The 6,000-nt window shown below is 33.1% G+C and overlaps 1 long non-coding RNA gene across 3 annotated transcripts in view; it reads right to left on the reverse strand.

The window, feature by feature from the left end:
* LOC140672008 (uncharacterized) overlaps positions 1 to 6,000 on the reverse strand; it is a 178,858-nt gene that overhangs the window by 14,606 nt on the left and 158,252 nt on the right. The window contains exon 7 of one of the 3 annotated variants that reach the window (XR_012047818.1): positions 3,259 to 3,431. The exons of the other annotated variants lie outside the window; for them this stretch is intronic. This is a non-coding gene — a long non-coding RNA (uncharacterized lncRNA). The remainder of the gene's footprint in view (positions 1 to 3,258; positions 3,432 to 6,000) is intronic. 3 annotated transcript variants of the gene reach the window in all.

Here is a 6,000-nt window from a genome sequence, read left to right on the forward strand (position 1 = left end):
ATCACATATAAACCGTATATAAATATGCAGATATTCTGGTTATAAATCTTTCAATCATTTCATTTTTGGAGAGTGTTTTCCTAGAATCATAAATCTGTACGTTAAAGGGAATTTTAGGATAATTTTGATCTCAAGCGCTCGCTTCGCTTGCTTGAGAATTTTCCGAGACGTCCGAAATTCAACACATTCATCACTGCCAACTTACGACGGATAATCAAAAGTACACACACACACATGTGCATATAAGCGAATTTAAAATTTTACCGTACGATTCGCGCGCGTGTCTCGCGGAACTGCAACTGCGTTTTTCTTGTCCCGAGACACTGACACAGAGTGATGTTTCGCGTGTCGGCCGGTTTCATTTCGTCTCGCCTCGCGGCGAAATGCGGAGAATCGCGTCTCGCGCTAAAAATGACGTCGTACAATTAAAAACGATACTTAGGGCGTTATCGTCTCGAGATCGTTCGCGCGATTGCACCCACGATTGATGTCACGCGCTGCGCACATACATGCGATTCGTTTTTCTTTCGAATTCCACATCAGCCTACATAATAGTGTCCGCGGCAATAATAATGCAATGTTCGCGTGCAACCATCGCTACATCTAATTCCGTATTAAATCAGGTTCTCCTTCGATAAGGCGACTCGGAGGCGTTGATTCGATGCTTTACCGAATTTATAACGGTTATTATTTGTGGATAATTTCGATGAGAAATTTCACATTAACTAGGACATAATTAATGTGCTCTTTAATTACTTTACTGCATTACATCAACGAGCTTATTCACAAGTTTGCATCTGTTAAATCATCATTTATAAATTTGCTTTTCTTCCTGTACTATAGTAAACTAACATATCGTGCCAAAACATTAATCATTTTTCTATTTTCCAAAAGTTTTACTAATTATTAATAATAATCAATATTAATATTATTATTATTAATTAATATTAATAATACTTGTATAATAATTAGTAAAACTTTGGAACAATAAAAAAATGATTTATGTTTTGAATATTAATATTATATAATATTATAATATTATTGATATTAATATTAACAATAATAATAATAGCAATAATAATTTGCATGTCTTTCACGATACTTTCTCGCGGCATTTTAATTATTTATCTCCTTTAGAAATAGCATCTCAAGCTTCAAAATCAATTTGCGCTTGATATCTGTACATTAATCTCTCGTTGCAAAGCAACAGAGAAGCAAGCAGTCTATGTTCAAAAATATTTATCAAATCGAATCACATCTGTCAACAAACTGTGTCACCGTTGGGCCAATCCAAGTGGAAAACGTGCATGTATGACGTAATGGATGTCGAATGCATGTTGTCGCCGGTTGAACGTAACAAAACGATTGACAGCGACAATTGTTCCTCGTCCACGTGGCTGGCTCTACATCGGAAAACACACAGACCGGCTACTCGAACTGTACCACCGGGATCGAACTCGCACAAAGACCCGACCCGAGTATGCTTAAGCGTAACATAAATATGCTCCTCGGATAGAAGACAGAACGTATGACATATTACCGTGAAAGATGCATCACTTTAATCATTCGTTTCATGTTGAAGAAATTACTCGACGTTAATGCTTCTTGTCGCATCTCTATATCTCAAAGGTTACACGTGTGCTTCTGCTGAAAGATGGAAATTATAAAATGATTTTTAAGCTTCTATAAATTTTACGGAGTAAAATAAATAGAAATAAAATAAAATTATAATCTTGCTAATGTTATATCCAGTATTAAAGGAGAGACGTAATATTGACATAATATGAGACATAATATTTTATGAAAATAAATTTCTAGCTGTTTCTGAAGAAGTGAGAACTGTCAATACTAGTCAGACGATTATTAATTTATTTTTAAGAGAAAAAAGAGACATCTCCTTCTGTCTCTCTTTCTCTCTATCTCTCATCATACATAAAAATTAATATGATAAAGATAAATATTAAGGAATTCACAAAGTTTAAATATTTAATAAAATAAAGAACATTATGTATAAACGTGTCCAAACATAATGCTTCGTTTGAAAAGGAAGCGGTATGCGAACTTAACCGCTCAATCGTTCATTGTTCTCGTATTCGCATATTTAACAATCGTTATCAGCGACACTTTTGCGGGCCGCTCGCGAAGACGCAACGCTACCAATTACTGGCGAAAAAAAAAAAAAAAAAAAAAAAAAAAGACAAAAGCAGCACAGTGCGTTTGCGTTTGCGTTTGCGTTTGCCTTTGCCTTTGTTCCCCGCCCGTCGTGTGGTGCACCGTCACGTGGTTTATCTCTGTCATGGTGTCGCGATGTTAACGTACATACATACGCACGGTTAGATCGAGCACACACAGGCCCCCGCGCGCATCGACGTGTGTGTCCCCTTTATTTTTAATCTGCGCTTCAAATCATGCCGCCGCCGCATACCCGCGACGCGCGCGTCGATGTTATACTGGCAAATATCGATTCTGAAAAGCGCCGAACAATGGCGCTTATTTTCTGTTTTCAATGGCCATTGTGCCGGCCGCGGACAGCAACTGAGCGTCTTCTGTCCACCCCCGTCTCGAGCGTCCCACATTTTTGCGCCCGTCTTCTTGCACGCGTGTTCTTCAGCGTGTTTTAACATTCATACATAATATTCAACAACGGTCGAAACGAATGGGAAGAAAGTATGTCAATCTTGCATTGTCATTTACCTAAAATCGTTACAATAGAAGAAGAATGGCAAAGAGTATCGAACAATATTTAGGAGAGCACGAAACATAGTTAATTAAATTTATATTATATATTAAAATCACATCTTTCAATCCCTGGTTAAATAAAAATAAATATTGAATAGAGAAAAAAATATTTAAACAATATATAAAGAAAATAAATAAGTAAACAAATAATAATAATAATAATAATAATAATAAGCTGATCGAGAGATCCTTCCAGCCGTCGCGTTCGCGCACTTCTCTAATTGAATTTGAAGGATGGTGTAAGCATAAGCACTCGATTTTTCTGCACAGGTAGACACGACGTGCGTTCTTCAATAATTCTTATAATGTTCACCTTCGTAGAATAATCATCCGCCTCGTTAAGACGCGCATACATTATATATTCGCGCGGAACCAGTTCTCAATGTTGCAATTAATGACAGGCGGCGCGTTTGCCGATTCGCGGGTTTATTCTTCCGCGCGATCGGAATGTGAGGCGAACCGTATGAAATCTCTCGATTGTGAGGAATGAAAACTGTGTGTATACGCAGTAATACATACCGTTACCTTGCGAATGGCGGGGCTTGCATAGACATTTCCCAAGATTTTCCCAGACGCAGCGTAGCATTCCGATTAAAAAGGGCCAAATTTTTCCCAAATAGAGGTATATTGTAGATACTTGATAACAATAAGAAATTTCATTTTTTTTTTTATCCTAAATAAAGATTTTCGATCTGAAATCCAAAAACGAATGTGAAAATTAGCATCTTTTATTTTTTAGCATTTTTTAAGTTTAAATAAAATCGTATACTTTTATGGAATCGAATGAGAAATCCCATTTTATATCAGTTATTGAATTCTTTCAATGAAATAAAAATATATTGTTTCTCTTTGTTTACGGTTTTATATGGCGCATCGATTTTCTCGCATTTAAATTTCCGCCACAGACTAGACATAAAGCCTGGAGCATAACTACTAATTATAAGATAAAAAAATGTTAACATTTCTTCATCTTAAAATTTGTTTTTTTTTTTATTTCATAGGAAATTTAGAAAATATTTAATTAATTTTTTAGCTTTGTATAATTAATATAAAGCTTTAATAAAAATTAAATATCTAATTGAACCATTATATACATACATAAATATAAATTTCTATCAGAATAAAATATTTTAAATATTCTGCTTAATTACAATATTGAATGGAAATCAAAATAATTTTGAATAAATATTAAAGACGATAAAATAAGATTTGTTTTTTTTTTTTTATGCTTAGAATTTTACGTTTGTAAAATTTTACGCTTCTGTTCTGAATCTTTCCCAACAAAAATTTATGATTCTTTTGGAAGATCTGGCTAGGATTCGAATTAAATCCCGGAATTATTTTTCATTGCGAAAGAGCAATGAAGTAATTCGACTACATATTCATCGCACGCAAAAATATACTGCGTATTTTTCTGTTAAACACACTTATGTTTATTTCTGTTTTCGTGGCAAGCAAACAGAGTTTTCTCTTTGGTATGTGAAATAATTAATCTAACAATAAGGTTATAATTTTTTAAATAAATTAGAATTTTCTTTCTTTTTTGCTATCTAAACTATTACAAAAATATGAAAGAGACTGGTGTTATATAATCTTATATAAGAAACAGTTTTATTTTATAAACTTAAATATATTTATAGATATCTCAATTTCATTCACTTGTATGTACATGAAAAGCGCATCGCGGTTGTGCTTAATATTTTCAGTAATCGCGCGTGGTTTTAAAGATCGAAGCAACTTGATGAGTAATCCGATAAACGCGCAGTAGATAATACCAAGTATATCTCAGTCTTTCAAGAACAATCTCAGCGTGTAATAATAGAACGCAATTCTTCTATTAAACTTTCCTCTACTTCTTGGATTTACTTATTGTTAGATTCGACTCAATTAATTTAAATTGCTCTTGAAAAATATTCATATAACATATATTCAAACAATCTTTAAATAATATATCTAAATAATTTATTTAAATAATACATTTAAATAATTTATTTAATGCAATTAAGTAAACATACATAAAATATGTATTATTAATATAATGTGTTATTAAAAGTAAAGAAATAAGAGTAACAATTTCTAATCGTGCCATCAATATTATATTTCTCTACCGCTTCGCGTTCACGATATAATACCTTCTTCACGTAACGGAATAATCACGCGGAAGTTTTAATTGCCGTGTCTCTCGAGAAAAGTACGACGATTGATAGAAGCACTGGAGGCGGGCATTCTCGCTCGCGTCTAACACTTTGTCAAGAGATGATGACGAACGATCGTAAAAGATTCATCGTGAAACCAGTCATTTGGAGCATCGATCGAATCGCTATATAGACAACTTTAAAGACGTCGTTTGCCTCGATGGAGGACTGTCAGAATCGCGAGTCTTATTCCCGTGATATTTATCTGTACCGAAAAAATTGTATTCTTGAAATGTGTACTTTGTAAGTCTTTATTATAAGTCTTTCTCCTAGATATTTTTGATAAGGGTAAACAAGGATATTTTTTTATGATATTTTATGATATTATTTTTTCGAAATCTTATTTATAAATTAAATAAAAACTATATATTTAACTTTGTCAAAATTTTAATAAATAGTAAATGTAATATAAATGTCATTTGCAAAACTATTTTGTTATTATCATTGGGATTAATAAATCTAAATGGTGAATAATATAATAATAAAAAATAATCCATTTAGTGTATATCCTTACATATTAAAAGAATATCTCTACTCTTTGGAAAATTTTTCTCTTAAATTAACAATAAAAGAATCCTTTTGTGTCACTTATTTTTGAGGAAGATATAATAAAGATAAATAAAATACTCTTTTAAGATGAGAGTATAATTTGGACTTTCCCAGGTTCACTGCGATGCAGTGATTATTTTTAAAAATTATTATTTTCGTACATTTTACGAGAGAGAAACCTGATTTACTGATAGCTTTCAGTTTTTCTAGAACGTAAGAGGAAAGTTAATGCGCGTTATACTCTAGCACTTTCATAACAACCGCGCGAGTTCTGCGTTATTAAACAAGCATATATATATATATATAATGTTAGTGCGGCAGTTATACCACTTGCGCTGTTCGAAAACATTCGCTCTCTTAAGCAGTACTGTCCGACTTTTAAGATGTATCGTATGCGATTTACATTCGAATACCCCGCGCGATTCGCGTTAAAATGCCATTTACAAATAACATTTCGAACGACCCGGTTTACAAATTACTTGCAAAGCTCGTGATTCACTCGCGAGCTGGATGAAAG

The sequence above is a fragment of the Anoplolepis gracilipes genome, chromosome 12 (genome assembly GCF_047496725.1).
Source record: "Anoplolepis gracilipes chromosome 12, ASM4749672v1, whole genome shotgun sequence".
Lineage (NCBI taxonomy): Eukaryota > Metazoa > Arthropoda > Insecta > Hymenoptera > Formicidae > Anoplolepis > Anoplolepis gracilipes.